This window comes from Canis lupus, chromosome 20 (genome assembly GCF_011100685.1).
Source record: "Canis lupus familiaris isolate Mischka breed German Shepherd chromosome 20, alternate assembly UU_Cfam_GSD_1.0, whole genome shotgun sequence".
Lineage (NCBI taxonomy): Eukaryota > Metazoa > Chordata > Mammalia > Carnivora > Canidae > Canis > Canis lupus.
This window is the reverse complement of record NC_049241.1, coordinates 22,484,380-22,505,224: the sequence shown is the minus strand read 5'-3', so window position 1 is coordinate 22,505,224 and position 20,845 is coordinate 22,484,380. Positions and strand designations below refer to the sequence as shown.

At 40.0% G+C, this 20,845-nt stretch overlaps 1 protein-coding gene across 1 annotated transcript in view; it reads right to left on the bottom strand.

Moving 5' to 3' along the window:
- FRMD4B (FERM domain containing 4B) overlaps positions 1-20,845 on the bottom strand; it is a 322,368-nt gene that overhangs the window by 204,786 nt on the left and 96,737 nt on the right. The window contains exon 2 of the mRNA XM_038565874.1: positions 17,425-17,551. The gene's annotated coding sequence lies outside the window, so the exon portion shown is untranslated. The remainder of the gene's footprint in view (positions 1-17,424; positions 17,552-20,845) is intronic.

Here is a 20,845-nt window from a genome sequence, read left to right as displayed (position 1 = left end):
GGAGACAGATTTGGGGTGAAATTTAGAAAGGGCAGAGTTTAAGCAGAACTCTTTTAGTTACAGAGATTGAATTCCAATTCAAACCAATCAAAGCAAACATGGATAAATAAGTCCAATAAAGGTGAACGTGGAGGAGTTTATTGGCTCACACATCGGCAAAGCTCAAGGGTATCCACCTTCAGGCACTAATGCTCTGGACTCTGTCCCTTTTGGCCTCTCAGTTTTCTCTCTTCAGTGTTGATCTCCCTCTTGTTTCCCAGGGAAGCCAGAGTTGGCCACTAGCAGGATCAAGCTTACATCTAGCTGGTTTAGCAACTCCTGTGGAAAAAGAGATTTTGTTTCCTAATAATTCCACCAGGAGTCATTCAGTTCTCTTCTCTAGCTCTGATTGGCTAGACCTAAGTCACATGTCCAAACTTCATACCAGAAAAGGTTGGGGGAGGAGCCTTACCTAAGCCTAAAGGCTAATTGGGCGGGGTTCTCTTCTGAGAAGAAAAGAAACTGGATCCTGGGCAAGCAAGAATCACAGGTGCCCATTCCCCAGCATGCAAGATGGCAGAAGTACATGAATGCTGGTTCCACACTTGGAAAAAGGAGGAAAGAGGGCTTTTTAGGTCAAGGACCAAGTGGTAAATGGAAGTTTCCACGCAGAGTACACAGAGCAGAACCTGGAGAATGCACTGTAGGAAGAGATGTTTGGGGTTAAAATGGGTCAATGTAAAAAAAAAAAAAATTGGGTCAATGTAGTTGATCTGTTGAGTTAATAAACAAGGTAACCCCAGGGAAGGATTTCAGAATGGGTGTGGCCTGATAGACCTGGAAGATCCCTCTCAAAAGAAAGAATGTGAGATGCACAGAGAGACATGGTAGAAACGAATGCTCCATCCTTCCTATCTATGGAGCACTCATTATTGTCGCAGGTGCCATGATTTTTACCTTACATTCATTATCAGACTTATTCCTCATCCACAGTCCTATGAAGTAGATACTTCGACATTTGAGGAAATTCTGGCCCAGAAGATTAAGGGATTTTTCCCCAAGGTCATTGATCTGGCAACTGGCAGAGCAAATACTCAAATCTAGGTGAATATGTTCTCAAAGTCACTAAGCTAAACCTCCTCTTTCTGACTAAACCTTGACCTGAACAGGACGAGAGAAGACAGAAATGCCCAAAACTTAACTCTCATTCTGTGAAAGACTATTTCAAAAGCTTTCTTTGTGCATTTCAGTAAGTATTTTGTCCCAAGATTTAACTGACTAGGGCTGCAGAGGTAAGTCAAAAGGCCTTTGGAACAAGAAAGGTGGACACAAATAAGCAGAGGAACTGCAGAGATACAAGGGAGGATAAACAGCCAACAGTGGATTCTCAGATGTGCCACCATTGACAACTTTGGAAATGTCAATGGTAAACAATGAGACAGGAAGTCAGAGAGGGAAACAGCCAGGGAAAGTTCAGGTCAATATCCCTTCCACGCCCTCACTGCCCATTGTGACTCTCACTGAGTCAGCCCAGATGGGAGGAAAGCAGAGACCTTGTTCACCCAATGTCCAACCTTTCCATGGCCTGGAAGTAGGAAAGAATAAGGCTTATGAGTGCAAGACACACCCAGGTACTGGGCGGTACCACCTCTCCCACTGCCCATACACACCCAGGGATTTCAGTCAGGGCCCTGGAGAAGAGAAAGTGCTGGCCAGGGACCTGGATTCTTGTGTGTGCTAGTTGGGCTGTTAATTAATTACCAGGCAACTTTGAGTAAGGCACTTACTATCTCTGGGCTTTAGTTTCCCATATGAAAATTTGGGGATTGAATTAGATTAGCAATTGCACATTCAAATGCTAATAGAGACTAAGGAGGCAATGAAAAGGATGCAGCATGCTGAGTATAAGACAATAGGGAGCAGTGGGGACTGGAGAGCCCATATCTCATCCAGAAGGGGCATCTGTGGTATCTCCAGATATATCAATTTCCCATAAGAAGCCCGAATTTGGGACTTTACATAAAATCTCCCAATCTTTAAATGTTGGCAACAAATCCAAACTCCTTAAAAACTCTATTCAAGGCAAACTTAAGACAAACCTATTGACTAGTCTGTCATTTTGACTCTAAATACAACCTAACTCCATAAGGTACATAATAGTTTTGCGTGTGGCTACTTTGACTGAATTACAACTGAACAAAAATTAAAAATTCAGCTCCTTAGTCCTACCAGCTCCATTTCAAATGCTCAACAGTCACATGTATTAGTGGCTACCATGCTGGCTAACACAGATTGAGGACATGCCCAACCATGGAGAAAATTCTCTAGGATAGTCTTGGTCTAATGATCTCTAAGGCAATTTTCAGCTATTAAAACTGAAAATAAAATAAAATAAATAAATAAAATGAACTTTACCTTTTTTTTTTTTTAAAGAGAGAGAGTGGGGGGGAAGGGGAGGTGGGGGGAGAGAGGGATAAGCAGACTTCCTTGCTGAGCGCAGAGTCTGATGCAGGGCTGGATCCCAACCCCGAGATCATGACCTGAGCAGAAATCAAGAGTCAGACACTGAAGTGACTGAGCCACCTGGGCACCCCTATACTTTCTCAATTGATAAGAAACAAAACTTCTGGAATTTTATTCCATAATCCCAACACAAAAAGGTTGGTGTCTTCATTTTTTCTTCTCCTTGATGAATTTTCTCCAGTTGCATTTAAATTGGTTTCAACAGATTTGTTAACCGAATCAAACTGATAATTTCTAATCTGCTTCAATGTGTGAACTAAATTCTTGAATTACTTAATTAATAGAATTCGAAACCTAACCTTGTCTGAAAAGGAGGAGGTGGGGTTGAGGAAGGGAAATCCCTATTTTCTGTTGCCTAAAACTTACCTCTTTCCCTGCTAGCTAAAGTTTAACTGTCACACAGAGCTTTTCTTTCTTCCTTTTACTTTTTAAAGATTTTATTTATTTGAAAGAGAGAGAAACAACAGGAGGGGCAGGAAGAGGCAGAGGCAGAGGGAGAGGGAGAAGCAGATTCCTCACTGAATGGGGAGCCTGATACAGGGCTTGATCCCAGGACCCAGAGATCATAACCTGAGCCCAAGGTAGATAGATAACCAGCTGAGCCACCCAGGCTCCCCCACACGACCTTTTAATCGCCTGTGCAAGACCCTACATTATGACCACTAGCAATGGTTTAGACCACAGGTCATTAAACCTATTCTATAAAGGACCAGATAGTAAACATTTTTAGCTTTGTGGACTCCATCGTTTCCATGGCAACTGTGCTTCTCCGCCCCATTACATGAAAGCAATCACTGACAGTGCATAAACAAACAGGCATGGGCTGTGTCCAACAGAACTTCACCCTTGGACACCAACATTTAAATTTCATAAAATTTTCAAGGGTCATGAAATAGTCTTCCTTTGATTCCCTCCCTCCCCAATCCATTTATATGAGAGAAAAAAACCCTTTCTTAGCTCAGGGCCATACCAAAACAGGCAGCATGAGAGATTTGGTCCCCAGGCTGGGGTTTGCTGACCGCTCACCAAGTTCGGCCAGCCCTCTGGTGGAGAGATCGGTGGGCTTCAAGCCAGCGAGGGTTGTGCTCTGGCACATGTATATGATTCACTGGGCATTTATCCAACGTAAGTTCTATACTTAGCTAAACCTATTTAGGAATGGAGGGAAAGACCACCTAGGTTCTTTTTTTGTTCTTTTTCTTATTTATAAATTGATCCCCATTGTTCATGGATTCCATATTTGCAAATTCATCTACGTGCTAAAATGTACTTGTTAGCCCAAAATCAAACTTGTATTGTAATTATAGTCATGCTCAGGCACAGAGGGGTAAAAACTTTGAGTCAATCCTTGAGCAAGGCCCTAGCTAAGGTCAAAAAGGATGACATCCTGCCTTCTTATTTCAGTGCACATACCATCCTTTTCATGGTCTCTTTAGCACAATGTATTTTGCCTATTTTGCTTTTTATTGGTGACTTTGCTATTTAAAATGGTCCCATGGGCACCTGGGTGGCTCAGTGGGTTGAGTGTCTGCCTTCAGCTCAGGTTATGATCCCGGGGTCCTGGGATCAAGCCCTGCATTGGGCTCCCCACTTAGCAGGGAGCCTGCTTCTCCCCCTCCTTCTGCTGCTCCCTGCTTGTACTCTCTCTTTGTGTCAATGAATAAATAAAATCTATAAAATAAAATAAAATGGTCCCAAAATATAGCACTGAAATGCGGTTAGTGTCCCTAAGAATAAGAAAAGTGCAATGATGTGCCTTATAGAGAAAATGGGTGTGCTGGATAAATTTCATTCAGGTTGAGTTACAGTTCTGTTGGCCATGAGTTCAATGTTAATGGACCCACAATATACAGTCAACAAAGTGTCTTTAAACAGAAACACACATAAGCCAAGGTTATATATTAATTGGTTAATTAGAATGTTGTGACCAGAGATTCATAAGAACCTAACCTGTATCTCCCCTGGGAGCTGGTTCAGCATTTGCTAATTCAGTGCTCATGGCAACTTTATACAACATAACTACCACCAAAAAATGAGAACTGACTGTCTATATTTTTACTGACATTAAAAAGAAGTTGCTGTGATATCCCATATGTTCTCTCTCCTTATAAATTGCCTGTAAGGTTTACTGAGGAAGGTTGAAATGAATTTAAATAAAGATTTTAGGTTTCCATGATTCCCTAGTTTCTCGTTCTCCAGATAAATGGGCTGTTGCCTGGTATATGGCAGAGAAACTTATTTTCAATAAATTCTTCACTTGTAGATGATTTGAAAGCTCACAAACTGTGCTCCCACTAATAAAACACCCCAGGACTAAAACCCCAGACGGATTCTGTTGGAAACTTGGCAGGTGAACATTTTGCCATGTTGTAAATATTCAACAGTTTTGTAGATTCTCTGAATGACATTAAATATCAGTCATAATTAATAACCTCAAACTAAGTATTCATGGTTAAGTCAATCAGGTTTTATAGGAGACCTGGCTCCTTTATGATGGGTGTGATTTTCATTTGCAAACGTTGCACAAAAGGCCCTGGCTTTGTCCCCTGGAAACACATCATGTGAGGTGGTCCAGCAGGGGAAGTTATTTGGAAAAGGAAGAGGATGTTGGGAGTTGATACATCTGAGAGGTGAGATCCAGGCAGAGCCAAAAAAAAAAAAAAAAAGTTTCAAATTCATTTAGAAGAATAGTATGTTGACGTGTCTTACAGACACATAAACACATTTATTTTTTGTTAATGACTATCCTGACCAGTCTTTCTGTGATTGTTGATACCATCACTGGCATTGACTGAGCTCTTCATCATGACCTTGGCTTCTTTCCCAAGCATTTCTAAATATTAGATGACATTAGAGTACTTACTATATGCCAGGCACTATTCTAATAGTCAACTTTAAATGTATTAACCTATTTAATCCTCAAATAATCGTATGAGGTAGGCACCATCTCCATTTTAAGATGATAAAACTGAGAAAGAGATGTCCTGTGACTTGCCCCAGGTCACAGCAAATAACTGGCAGAGCCAGGATTTAAACTTGGGGAGACTTGCTCCAGAGTCCTTTTCCCTGACCACTACTACTATAACGACTCTCCAGAAAGCAGTGGGTAATAATTGTGGAAGAAACTCAGCCCCAATAGAAAAGGAATTTTTACAAGGTCTGCTTCTGTTAGCAGCAATATGCAACTCATAACTCATCTTTCTTTCCATTTCTGTCTTCCTTTCTTCCTCCCTCCCTCTCTTTTTTCAGTTCCAATTTTCATACATGAAATTCCTCATTTTTGAGTAATTTAACCACCATCACAATCAAAATTCAACAGTTATATCACTTCAAAAAATTCCTCCGTGCCCCTTTGTAGTCAGCACTGCCCCCACCAGCCAGAGACCAAAGGACTTCCATCAGGGGTTTCTGACTCCTAGAGGACACTTGTATGGACTTCAAGGATGGAACATGCATGAGTGTAAAAAATTACATCTTTAAAATTTTTTTTTCACTAACTTATAAAAAAATTAGCATTCCTTTAGTTATGAATATAAGGAACAAACTACAGAAATACTAGCAGAACAGGTCACTCAGTCTCAATAGAAATCACAGATATTCTTCTATCATATTCCTGTAATTGCCTAGATCTCAAAATATTTGTTCACACTCCTGACTAGTTTGAAATTATTATATACCAGATCGTGCTATTTACTGCATTAATAAATAAGCACCTTTGTTATTATACCATAGCTTTTATATCACAAAACTCATCTCTGTAAAAGGACTCAACACCTTGAATGATATTTTGGCAGATGGAGTCACCAACATCCCAATCAAAGTTTGCCCAGAGTGCAAGATACAGAAATGAATACAATTCAATCACTGCCCAGGCTGATGGAGGAATTATGCATCTTCCCTTCTTAGGTTGAGCCTTGCTCCTTCACAGACAAATGTCCCTGCTGCCTTCTCTTGAGGACTGTCAAGCAGCACCCCCACCTCTTCTACTGGCTCTGCATGGACAGCAGAGATTCTCTCTCCCAGCACTCTGCCACCTGTCACAGGGCTCACAGAGACCATCCACCCTTCACAGAGAGGAACCAGCCATCTCTGAGCTTCAGACTGACTCCAAGAGGGAGACGGCAAGACACAACACCTAACTATAAAGATTAGGCAGGGTCTGAGAATTCAGTTTCTCCAATTGTTTGGAATGGCTTTGTGATCGAGACTGTATTACTAAGATCCATTGCATGCACTTTGGTCTGTCATCCCTGAATCACTGATTTCCTTCTTAATCTACTAATGTAATAAACAAATCGATAGAAAAAGACTAGGGATAGGCAATTTTCCTAAGATATATAAATGGCCAATAAAGAGAAGAAAAATCCTCGACTTCACCCATAATCCAGAATAAACAGTAAACAAACGAGATGTGATATTTCTCTCATCAAAAGGTCAGAGACGTAAGACATTGAATTGAAATATTTTCATAAGACAAATGAAATAGGACATACGTTGACTACCTTGAATCCTAACATGGATTCATATTTGGAATAAGAACAGTTCTTTTGGCTTTGTGCAGTGGCAGGATGGTAGCCAGCGAGGTTTATCCGACGCGTGATTATTGCTAAATGGAATAAAATATTGCTAAATTAGCAATAAAATGGAATAAAACCAGCTCTTTTGAGAACCCAAAGATGAATCTGAAATTTGCTCAGGTGGACTGGGTCAATTTCTGAAGGTGAGTTCCAGAGGCAAGGCCAAAAAGAATGAACGTGAGGTTCGAAATCACAAACCAAACAAAAGCAATATAAAAAAGTCATAGATGCTGCCCATAGTGAGTGCACCTTGTGGTCACTAGAACTTGGCTGCCGAGGCCGGACTGTGACTTCCAGCAGTAGGCAGGGGCAGATGCGCTAATGCTTTCCAAGATTCCCTTGTCTTCAGGTTATCCGCAGTGGTATTGCCTCTCTCCAGCAGGTAGCTTCTCGTTTACACTATTCCCCTAGTGCTTTCTTAACAATTACCCAATGCATCTGTGTCACTTCCTCCTCATGCTTCCCCAAGCACATGGCTTTCATTGCAAAAGCTTATTGGTCAGTGAGGACGTCTCCTACAGGTGAATCAATTCTGCTGTCATTACATTGTGGTTGGAGTTAAATTCAACAGGAAACAGAAGCTAGAGGATTCAGAGTTGAACTTGCCACTGACCCTTTTGATCCCCACTCTCCCTAGGGGAAGCATCACCCTGTTCCCGAAACCAGCGGTTGGCAGTACTGCAGTTACTCTGTTCACACAGCACACCCCACTGGCCACTGGGGGAAGTTCGCCCCGCGGCCACACTTTAAAAATTAAATACTGACTCTGCTGGTCCACCACCTAAACTGCAGGTCCAATCCATTTCAAATTCAAGAGCCATGGTCTCCTTTTGCCCCCACCTTTCATGAGGGCTTCAGCCTTCAGGACTTTAAAAGAGGAATGACAATAATATCGTTTTGGTGATAGGTGAGTTAGTTACGGGTCTCATTCCATTACATCCACTCCCTGTTGCTGGTACTTGGTACAAACCAGATGCACAATAACATTTAGTTTATAAATGAATCACAACACGATAGGTATTGTTATTTCCCTTATGGTTCAGGAGGCTTGGAGGGGTTAAGTGGTAACTCACCAAATGCTCTAAAGAAATTTAGTGTGCAGCCAACAGTGGAACCCCATCTAACCCCAGAGTTCAAGCTTAGTGACTACACTGTACTGTTCCTTTTGTTTGTTTGTTTTTGTTTTTGTTTTTTTAAGATTTTATTCATTTGAGACACAGGAGAGAGGAGACAGAGACAGAGTATGAGCTGGGGGGAGTGGCAGGGGGAATGGGACAAGCAGACTCCCCTCAGATCAGGGGGTCCGATGCGCAGCTCAGTCCCAGGACCCTGGGAACATGACCTCAGCTGAAGACAGACACGTAACTGACTGAGCCGCCCAGGTGCCCCTGTACTGCTCCTCTTATTCATGAATGCTAAAATAAGCTTTCAGCATTATGAGAAAAGAAAAAAAAAAAAAAACTGTCACATGGCAATTAGCTTCAAAGCCTACCGTAACAGGTTAGGCCTTTTTATGACACTTGCTGAAGTTCGGCAAAGAACACAGGCTGTTCCCTGAGCAGCTCCTACAAAGGCAGTTAACTCCAAGGACATGCTAATCAAAATGGGGCATAAAAGCACATGATATCAATACCACTCAGAAGTTAAACAACAGAATGGGCCAAGTTTGGAGCCTCTGGCACATGCTGGGATATAACAACCCTCTTCTTCTAGTAAGGTGTGGTGTTTGCACAGTGCTCTATAGATAAGGTATGGATTAGGCTCAGACGGGCTTATTTATAATAGACACGTTCATTATTGTGGACCTAAAACAGAGTTTTAAAAACCTGTGTGTGGGATCCCTGGGTGGCGCAGCGGTTTGGCACCTGCCTTTGGCCCGGGGCGCAATCCTGGAGATCCGGGATCGAATCCCACGTCGGGCTCCCGGTGCATGGAGCCTGCTTCTCCCTTTGCCTGTGTCTCTGCCTCTCTGTCTCTCTCTGTGTGACTACCATGAATAAATAAATAAAATCTTAAAAAAAAAAAAAAAACCTGTGTGTATGTGTTGGGTAGAGATTACTGGAGATTACATTCATCTGAGAGAGTCACCACAGGAGGTTCCAGAGGTGGGTGGACTTTATATCCTAGACTTAAATGAGAGAATTTTCCTACTCAAATTGACAGCAACCCATTGGTAATAATGCCTTCCCAGAGCCCAGTGTCAAGAAGGGCTATGAGACTGGTTCTGAGTTCTACAAAGAAAATATGCTTTGCTGATGAATAATCTCTGCCTTGGCAAGGGACTTGAGGGTGATCCATTTACTGCACATTTAGTCATGACTAGAACGTTCATAGAACTGCCATATCTGTCCATCACCACGGAAGTACCTCAGAACTGCCAACCAGGACTGAGAGGAAAGGTCACAGTGCAGACCAGGGACATTTAAATCAGAAAATAATTTGAGCTGTGAAAACACAAGGGTCTATGAGATTTATCCTCAGTTGTGAGAAGATAAGCCCATAGATGCTTTTGTGGGGTGAAAATGACAGAAAAGTCAAGTGGGTGAGAAACAGGAGGGAGAAGGGGCAAGCAATACGCCTGAGAACTTGTATTCCATATTGGCCCAGGAGAGTTGGGCAGATTTGCTATTTCTTTGGGAATCGCTATTTCTGAGTTTCTTATTTTTCTTATTTCTATTCTTCAACCCTTGAAAGTTTTTAGCAAAGTCTGCTTGGAAAATGTCAGCCTGTCTCATGTGTGATGAGGGAAAATAAGTTTTAAGGTTTGTCAGAATATAAATGGGGGGGAACTGCCCCCTGGTGGTAAATTTGGAAAATCCCTAGTCCAAGATGCCGGAAAAGTGTTCCAGGAAGCACTCACTGCTCGTGATTTTCCATGGGAGAAGTAGTGGTAAAAGAACCCTGGGAAACAGCTGTATATTATATAATAAGTACTCATATATTATTTAATATGTTATACCTATCATTTTCCTTTCTTGGCAATTCACAATACTTATTAGTATGTTAAGTCCATAAGAAGTCCTGCAGTAAAGAAATTCTAACTCCTTTTAATTTAGCATTTCCTAAATTTATTTGAACACAGACATGATTATGTTTACAATTAACCTAACATTTTGGGAGACATGAACCTTGGGGGAAGGAAAGAATATAAGCTCATGTCTTCTTCCAATATGGAGATTTCCCTTCCAGAGCTTTTCTCTGGAAAGCATTTTTATGGAAAGCATTGTCTTACATTTCCTTCATGATTGGCATTAGTAAAAAGCTGGGTAAATGTTAAAGGATAATTTCCAGTGGGAGATAAATTATTTACATATTTCAAGTCACAAGCTTTTGCTGAGGAAAAGTGAAGAGTATCAATGCTCTCAAGCTTTTCAGGTATAACTATCCAGTAGAAATTCTAGAAATGGTCACACAGTATACAGACAGCTGTCCTGATATCCAGCTCTTTATAGTTAGTAGATGGGAAAACGTAGTGGCTCAGAGCACTGTGGGCTTTGGAGCCCTATTTCTGGTGTTTGACAATCAGCTCTGCCTCTCACCCGCTGTGTAACTCTGGGCATGTTACATAACCTCTCTGTTCTCAATGTCCTTCCTCATCTCTGAAATGGAAATAACCATCTGTTCTAATTCCATTGAAGGTTAAATGAGTTAATGCATGTAAAGTCTTAAAAGAATGCCTGGTAGTTGGCTAGTAATTTGTGTTTTTGAATTTCCACTACTAAAGTCAGAAGTATGAAGCATCATTTCAAAGGCAAATAATTTCTTCCTCCTCTAGAAATATTGTTCTTTTGTTTGGGCCACAAGACCATTAAGAAACTTGGGCTGACTATCACTAAAATTATTAGGGTGATGTTTTAGCTATTATCTTTTTTTAATTTTGAAATACCTGGAAAATTTTTTTCTTAACGTTTCGAAAGTTGGAGTAAAACATAGAACGATAAAACTTATTGTTCTAACCATTTGTCAGTGCACAGTTCTGTGGCATTAAGGCACGTTTATGTTGTTGGGCAATCATCACCACTATCCATCTCCAGAACATTTTCATCATCACAAAATGACACTCTGTATCCACTAAGCAGTGACTCCTCATTTCCCCTTCCTTCCAGCCCCTGAGAACCATCATCAGGCAATAGTTTTGAAATAAAGAAACGATTCTAAAAATAAGAAAAAATTTAAAAATAAGAGCAATCAATTTGTGAGACTTCAGAGCCCAGAGCAGGTCTGTTTGTTTTAATCACGCTTCAGTATGAAATTCAAGTACCAGTAGAAACACATCAAATTTCTCAATGTCTAGTGTTCTGAATGTCAGCCAGCATCCAGGTATTGATTTAAAACCTGGTTACTCACACCTAATGATTGTCTATTACATGCTTGAGAAGATGCTTAAATTATTTGCGTTTTCTTTTTATTAATTATTATATTTTCCTTAAATGTAATTTACCCAGATTGTTTTATCCAAAGCTTAGAAGCTACACATTCTCCAGGCATCTAGAAAAATTATTCTAGAGCTAAAAAATAAGCACACAAACTTACTGGCTTCTAAATATGAAAAATAAAAATGTATCCATAATACTACAACATGGATGAATCTCAAAGTAATTATGCAGAGTGAAAGATGCCAGACAAAAGGATTTGTAGTGTAGGATTTCATTCATATCAAATTGTAGGAAACACAAACTAATATACACTGATAGAAACAAGATCAGTGGCTTCCTGGGGCAAGAGAGGGGGTTGGTAGGTAGGAAGGAGGGATTATAAAAGTACATAAGGAGACTTGGGAATGATGGATGTTTTCATTAACTCGATTATGGTGATGGCTTCATGAGTATATACATGTGTCAAAACTTATCAAACTGTCCATTTTATTTCTTAATTTTTTATTTTTTGTCTTCTCCATTCTAAGCTGCTGCTTTATTTTATTGACAAAACAGTGCTGAACATGCAATAGAAAACAAGACACAGTTCTCAGAGGATGCTCTGTCTTAACTATATTTGAAAAAGAATTTTTTAAAATTTTTTTTAAATTTATTTATGATAGTCACAGAGAGAGAGAGAGAGGCAGAGACACAGGCAGAGGGAGAAGCAGGCTCCATGCACCGGGAGCCTGACGTGGGATTCGATCCCAGGTCTCCAGGATCGCGCCCTGGGCCAAAGGCAGGCGCCAAACCGCTGCGCCACCCAGGGATCCCTATTTGAAAAAATTTTGTTAGGTTCATCATTCTCCCACCTCTCCCTTTGTCTTTTTTTTTCTTTTTTGTTTGTTTCAAATATTTATGCAAATTCTAGTTAGCATATTCGTGATATTGGTTTCAGGAGTAGATTTTAGTGATTCATCACTTACATGTAACACCTAGTGCTTATCATATCAAGTGCCCTCCTTAATCCCCATCACCCATCTAGTCCATCCCCATACCTACCTATCTCCAAACCTTCAGTTTGTTCTCTATAGTTAAGAGTTTCCTATGGTTTGCCTCCCTCTCTTTTTTTTTCCTCTCCCTATGTTCATCTGTTTTGTTTCTTAAATTCCATATATGAGTGAAATCATATGGTATTTATCTTTCTTTGACCGATTTTTTTCACCTAGCATAATACACTCTAGCTCCAGCCATGTCATTGTAAATGGCAGGATTTCATTCTTTTTTGATGGCTGAGTATTATTCCATTGTATATATGTACTTTTTTTTGGTTTTCTTGAGACATAATTGACACAAAGCTCTGTATAAGTTTAAGATGTACAGCATAGTGATTTGACATAAACATATTGTAAAAGTATCACCACAATAAATCTAGTTAACATCTCTCTCCTCATATAGTTACAACATCTTCTCTCAAGTTTTGCACTTTATTTTTTAAAGTAAACTCTACACTCAACCTGGAGCTCCAACTCACGACTCCAAGATCAAGAGTTGCATGCTCCACCAAATGAGCCACCAAGCACTTCTGAAATTTTACAACTTTGAATATGTACAGTTTATTGCTGGTCAGTTGTATCTTCAGGAAGTTATTAAGAAAAGCCCTTAGTTGTAACAATTAAACAATGCACAGGTATATAAAGAATCTCCTCTCATCTGACACCATCCTGTGAGATTCTCTTCTTGAGACTACCAACGTGAATAGCTTGAGGTACACAACCTTTCAAACATTCTCTCTAGTTATATAAACTTATGATCAGGTTACAGGGTCTAAACATTTTGCAAAATGGGTGACCAAATAAGATGCTATTTTTGCAGAATTTTATTAGGGTTTTAAAAAATCTCTGCTTATGCATAAAAATTTCTAGGTGTTCTGATATTGAGGCTCACTTTCTATAGTTAACACACCTTAGATCCTTTACCAGCCAAGGGGATATAAAACTACAAATGCATCTTGCTTTGCAGGAAATTACTAGATAGAGGAGTCTTCACTGAGGGAGGGATAAGTTCAAATTCTTTCTATATCAAGATGCTGTTTTCTACAAGATGTAATTTCATCTAGAAAAGGAAAAGGATTTTGCGTTTTAACCTGTAATTAAATTTGCACTCTAGGTTAAACACTGCACAGGGATGTTAGATGTGAGCACATTCAATTGTAAACAGACCTTTCAGGATTGTTTTGATTGCAAACTAGAAAACTGTACCAATTCCCGGGTTTTACTACAGGTCAGGATGACTTTTAAAAAACCCTTCAATTTAAAAAAAATATTAAAATATGCGCTGACTGCAAAGAATGCAAAACATGCACAAGTATATAGGACAAAATTCTTCTCTCTCCTGCTCTGTCCCTCATTTCATTTTTTGGACAATCACTGTCAACAATCTGCAGGCATTTTTCCAGACTATATGGTGCCCGTGGGCACACATGTGTATGTGTGCTTGCTTTTATTTTTGGTTTGTTCATTTGCTTTTTCTTTCAAGTTTTAGAAAATTCTGATAAAACAAACGTGACATAAATCTGCCATTTTCATCATTTTGGGTGCCAGTTTCATCATCTTTAAATGTACAATTCATTGGCATTAATTATATTCATAATGTTGTGCAACCAATCACCACCATTTCCAAAACATTTTCGGCACCACAAACAGTAGCATTAATCACCAACCCCCCTTTTCTTCCTCGTCCCAGCTCTTGAAAATCTCTACTTGCTCTATGAATTTGCCTATTCCAGATAACTCATATAAGTTGAATCACAGAATGTTTGTCCTTTTGTGTCACTTAGCAGAATGCTTTCAAGGTTCATCCATGTGGCATGTATCAGAAATTCATTCATTTTTATGGCTGAAGAATACTGCATTGAAGACCTAACTTTGCTTATCCATTCATCTGCTGATGGACACTTGGGTTGTGTTCATTTGCTTTTAACAAACATGATCCTAATATACATAATTTCGGCAGGATTTCCCCTTTCACCTCACACATTTCAGGGGCCACACTGTTCTATTGGATGAAAATGCCATCACTTATTTCCTACTCTTCTATTAATAGACATATAAACTGCTCCTGTATTTTTGCTATTAAAAAATGCTAGAGTGATTGTACTTGTACCTACAGCATTTTATATTCGTGCCAGTTTGTCTGGAAGATAAAGTTCTATTATCTGGTTAACAGAAATGTGCATTTAACATTTTGATAAATACTGCCAAGTTAGCTTCCAAAAATATTGCTCCTACTGACAGTCTCATCAACAGTGACTATGAGAGCCTTTTTGTCCATGTCTTTCCCACAAGGTGTATTTAGAATTCTTTTGTCCTTGCCAGTGTGACAGGTGCACTTGCTTATTTAAACAAAATATACTATCATCGGGGCTCATATTCAGTAGCAATGCATTTATGCAGATGCACTCCATATTAAAATACTACAATTTTCTCCATAGTGGTTGGTAAGTGATCACTGCTCTGAAACCTACCTTCAAACCCTGCCCACCTCCACACAATCCAGCACCTGCAGGGTAAACACCCTGCCCAGCATCACTGTCTATACTCGTTCAAGTTAGCCCTTATTTGTGTTGACCAGTTAGCATTTAGAATCGTGCTCCTGTCTCCATGAGGCTAATTTTGTGTGAGACCCATTAATTATCTCCTGGCTCTAATTCTGAACCTCTAGTCCTATCAAGCAATCATCTGTCTCAACGACAAGACCTGTGCTTCCGAGATCAGGGACCCTGTCTCTCTCATTCATTCTTTGATTCCCAGAATGTTTTCCAAGTACATCATATAGCAGTTGCTGACCAGGATCCCAGAATATTCCCATGAATACACCATCCTGGGCTTTGCAGAACTTACAGACGGAAGGTAGGAAACATAACTGAAGAACCAAATAAAGAAAATCACTTCCACGAAGAATGGGTGCCATATAGGAAAGGCTCTGACAGTGAATGAATGAATGGTTAACTGCTACCTTCATTGCCAATCTGTGCATCCTCTCTTCTACTTCTTTTTTTTTAAAGATTTTATTTATTTATTCATGAGAGACACACAGAGATAGGCAGAGATATAGGCAGAGGGAGAAGCAGGCTCCCCTTAGGGAGCCTCATGTGGGACTTGATCTCACGACTCTGGAATCACAACCTGAGCTAAAGGTAGACACTCAACCACTGAGCCACCCAGGCGCCCCCCTTCTATCTACTTTAAACAGCCAAGCTCATCACTTGGCAGACTGGCAAGGACGAAAAGAATTTTGGATGCTCCTTGTTGCAAGAATATGGACAAAAACGTCTCTCAGTTACTGTTGACAAGAATGTCAGTAGGGGTGATATTTTTGTGAGATGATGTCACGAGGTAGGGGTTCTCTTTAGTAGATAGGTCTGAGACAGACGGAAAGGAACATGCAAATGGGTCAAGTGTAGGGAAGGAGGGCATGCAGGCTGCTCGGGCGGGTGGTGGGTGCAAAGGCTCACGGGTAGCATGTCATGCAGACAGTGTGTGCAAAAGAGCTGATGTGATTTAGAGGGACAGGAAGAAGGTATGAGTGAGAACACTAACCAGGAGAGGGTAGAGATTAATGGCCAGAGCCAGATCACACTGTGCCTTACAGATTACAGCCAAGAATCTGAGATGACCTGATTGGTAATTTATGATCCTACATCACTTAAGTTCATATTCTCCAATTCTTCTCAAAGTACCTAATGACTATGAGTTTGGGAGATGCACTGAGATCCAGGTAGCTTCCTTTGGTAGTGGTATAGGGCTCACGGGTTCCTGTGGTAGTGGTATGGACAGTGCCTATATGCCCAGGTTTAAACATATTCCCCTCCAACCCTCCTCTATCTTTTAGGCTCCTCTACGTGTCTACTCCACAAAAAACAAACAACGGAAATTTCCATCCCTGAAGGATACTTTACTCAATGTTAAAATCAGCTACTAATTATTGAGCACTTTTATGTGCTCGCCATTCTTCCAAGTGCTTTGTATCTAGTAACTCATTTTATCTACTCATCCTCATCTACTCAAGAAAACTGAGGCAAAGGAAGATTAATCATTTTGAACACAGCACAGAAGTGGTCAGTGGAAGAGCAAGAATCTTGAGTCCATGTCCTTGGCTTCTAGATGCCAGTCCTCCCCAGCAGGGGATGGCATGCAGACATAGCAATCCAATGGTTTATTTCACTCAAGGAAGCATTTTGAGAGACTGTGTAAATGCTGTCCCTAGCTGTTGTACATTCTACTTGTGCGCGACTCATACTTTTGCATCAAAATCCTTCAAATCACCTTTGTGTGTCAACTATGGACTTGTGAGATCAGCTAACGAAGAAACCTCCTGAGACAGTGTACGGTAGCACTGCCTACATGCCTGGAAGTTTGGTTTCCATAACATTGCTGTAATGAAATATTTCATTTCCCTCTTATTATATTATGAAAAGTAGTAGAAAAAGGGACAGAACCCTCCAAAGTATTAATACTAAAGGTACAAAGCCCAGCTGCCTGAAAATAATCAACCACTAGCTTGCTTAATTGCCCACTGGGCTTAGCTGGTCAAATGTTCAACTGTGAACAAAAAGATAGTAATTTTACAACTGAGTGTATAAAATATTAGAAATATACTGTAGGAAATGTGTTAACTGCACAGCATAGTTAGCACAGTACTTATTTTTGTTTCTGTTTGTTTTGCTGTCTGAGAAGAGAACCCCTTTATTAAAAGGTAAGTCTATTATTCAACTTTTGGGCAGTTGGCTTTTATTTGAGAGTAGGGAGCTAACTGCATGTATTTTCTTCCTCACTGCTAGAACACAAATATTTTGATGTTAGATCATATCATGTATCTTATCCTATCCTATCCTCTCTCCATTTGACAGGTCAATGTACACTCACACACCGACATGTAGAAACTCACTTTCCTGTTCTAACCCACCATGTACAGGGATGTCCACTTACCTTTACTAGTAAGTGTTCTCTTGACCTCCGTTTGTTTTTATTGTAATAATCTTTGGATTTGTTTTGCCATGCACAGATGTCATCTTTTTCTTTCACACATACTTTCTTCTGGATTTCTCATCCAAGCCTGTAATACAGAAAAGAGAAGCTCCTTAATTTCTGTATGCACACAAGAAAGAATTAGAGATCTCAAGTCAGTAACACTTCTAATTTATTTCTAATTTTCCCTTGGGTGGCTACAGTTTAATCACAGTTTTAGAAATTTACCTAATGAGATTTAAAATAGAGCTATCTCCAAATACACATGAAATTGAGGCTATTCTCAGCAACTAAAGATCTGGTACTGATTTGGGCTCTTGCATAATGCATTTCATTGAATAGGTGGTGTCACTGTCTCTGTAGGGGAGACTGCAGTGCTAAAACTTATCTACAGTCAGTCATAAAATCAGGGCTGTGAAAGTGGGAGAAACCAATAAAACCCCACCTTAGAATCCATGTTCCAGAATTACTAGAACCAGGATAGCTCTCCCAAATCTCATTTTTAACAGCTGTCAGTTGTGGAGAGGAGGAAATGCATGTCATGAATACTGATGAAATTTTGTGTGTGTGTTGCGCCATAAGATGCTCATTTATATGTATTTGTGTCATTTTTCCAATAAAAGAAAAGGAAACAGCTATGCCTCAGAAGCTCTCCTGAAGTCAAGAAGTGTGCTTCTCCTTGTCAACTATGGGTCAAACTGTTTCACACACACCAGTGTGTAAAAACTGGACAAGAGGGCAGAAGCAGCAGGTGTGGCACTCACTGTTTTGCCATGTGGGTAAATAAAAATCAACTGTTGGACCATCCCCATGGCACCTCCTCACTCCACCTGCCCCTCAGCTCTCCCTGGACAAGGATGTAGGTGTGAAGTGGAAGATGGCAGCAGGAAGCAGAAAGAACTTGTACAATTTGTGCATCAGCACCTTTGCCTCTGTCTCCTTACTGATGCCATATGACACATCCATCTTTTCTAACAGGAACTAGATGTTCAAAGAGCTCAAAGGCAATGACAGCATGGTATAGGTTGGGAGTTTCCTGCAGGCAATATTTTCAGTATCCTTTTTGGACAAAAATAGATTTGTCTTAGGAAACAAAAGAGTTAACTTATTTTTGAATCTTAAAGCTAACAAGATGATGGGATGCCTGGGTGGCTCAGTGGTTGAGTGTCTGCCTTTGGCTAAGGGTGGGATCTTGGAGTCCTGGGATGGAGTTCCACATCGGGATCCCCGCAGGGAGCTTGCTTCTCCCTCTGCCTATGTCTCATGAATAAATAAATAAAATCTTTAAAAAATAAAAATAAAAAATAAAGCTAATAAGATGCTAATTTATGTAAGGTGTTTTAAATTAAACATTAAAATGCTACCAAAATTAAACTTAAATAGTGGGATCTAATGTTGATAGAGTATAGCTATGGGACTAGCGGGATGGTTTGGGTATACCAAACAGAATGAAGACCTCTCACATCCAGTCATCTCCTTAGTCAACCTGGCTTCCAAATAAAAATTGGGTATTCCAAATATACTAGAGGTATGGTATAGTCCCAGCTTTTACTTTACAGATAAGATAAATGAGGTTCAGAGAGAGAGACGGTGACTTGCAGAAGGATACACAAGGAGAACTGGCACTGCAATGACTCCATATATTTTCTGCTTTATCAAAACATCTTTCTACAACTTTCATGTGTCCACCAAGTGACACAAGTTCCTTGAGGGGTTAAGCCTTATAATTAATGATAGAACAAGCAGTATCTCACATCACGTATACGGAAACTAGTTAATTCTCTTCTTTAGTTTTAACAAAGACTACACAGCTGATGGAAGCTCAGATCACAGGTGCAGAAAAAAGAGGGGCGCCTGGGTGATTCAGTCAGTTAGGTGGCTGACTCATGATTTTGGCTCAGGTCATGATCTCAGAGTCATGAGATCAAGCTCTGATTGGGCTCCACACTTAGCAGGGAGTCTGCTTGAAGGTTCTCTCCCTCTGCCCCTGCCCCCACTTGCACTTGTTCTAAAATAAATAAATCTTAAAAAACAACAACAACAAGGGCAGAAAAGAGAAATAGACATTTCCTGATTGCCTAGAAAGGCAACTATTTATTGAGTGCCTGCCATAAGCCATACAGTGTGGGAGGCACATCATTTATATTGTAGCTGATGCTTCTAGGAACTCTGAAGATCATATAGGTATTATTATATGATGAAGATGAGGAATCTGAGTTGGGGAAATATGATACCTTGCCTGAGGTGATACATAGCTAGTGACTTCTTTGTTTTTTTGTTTTTTCTTTTTTAAATTTTAATTCCTGTATGGTTCATATACAGGTAATACTAGTTTCAGGTGTACAATATAGTGTCCACACTTCCATATGTCACCCGGTGCTCATCACAACAACTGCACGCCTTCATCCCCACCACCTACTTCCCCTTTACCCCCACCCACTTCCCCTGTGGTAACCAGCAATTTGTTCTCTATCATTAAGAGTCTATTTCTTGATTTGACTTTCTCTCTTTTTTGCCTTTGTTCATTTGTTTTGTTTCTTAAATTCCCCATATGAGTGAGATCATATGGTATTTGTCTTTCTCTGAATGACTTATTTCACTTAGCATGATACTCTCTGGCTCCATACATGCCCTTGTAAATGGCAAGATTTTATTCTTTTTTATGGCTGAATAATATTCCATTACACACACACCACATCTTTAACCATTCCTCTATCAATGGACCCTTGGAGCACAAATTGGTATAGTCACTGTGGAAAACAATATGGAGTTTCTTCAAGAAGTTAAAAATAGGGTGGCTAGGTGGCTCAGTTGTTGAGTGTCTGCCTTTGGCTCAAGTTGTGATCCTGAGGACCTGGGATAGAGTTCCACATCAGGCTCCCTATGGAGGCTCTGCCTATGTCTCTGCCTCTCTGTGTTTCTGATGAATAAATAAATAAACTCTTAAAAAAAAAGAAGTTAAAAATAGTACTACTCTATGATCCAGCAATCACACTACTGGGTATTTATCCAAAAATATAAAAACACTAATTCAAAGGGAACATGCACCCCTATGTTTATAGCAGCATTTTCTAAACTAGCTAGTAAGTTCTTTGATTCCATGTCCTGATACACACTGACTTCCTGCCTGTGATGAATAGCAACTATAAACCCAGGAAATATGCATCTATTTGAAAAGTCCAGAGCCCAGGAACTGAAACAGAATGGATAGTATTTAAAAGGAGACTCAAGAAAAGAAGGGAAGGAAACTAATATAAAAGCATTATGGGAATATATTCAATAATAACTGGTAACAGTTATAAAGAATATGTCTTTACGATCTTTGAACATATGCAAATATGCAAATGTAATTAGAGCATATCATGCAACTTCTCCATAAAAT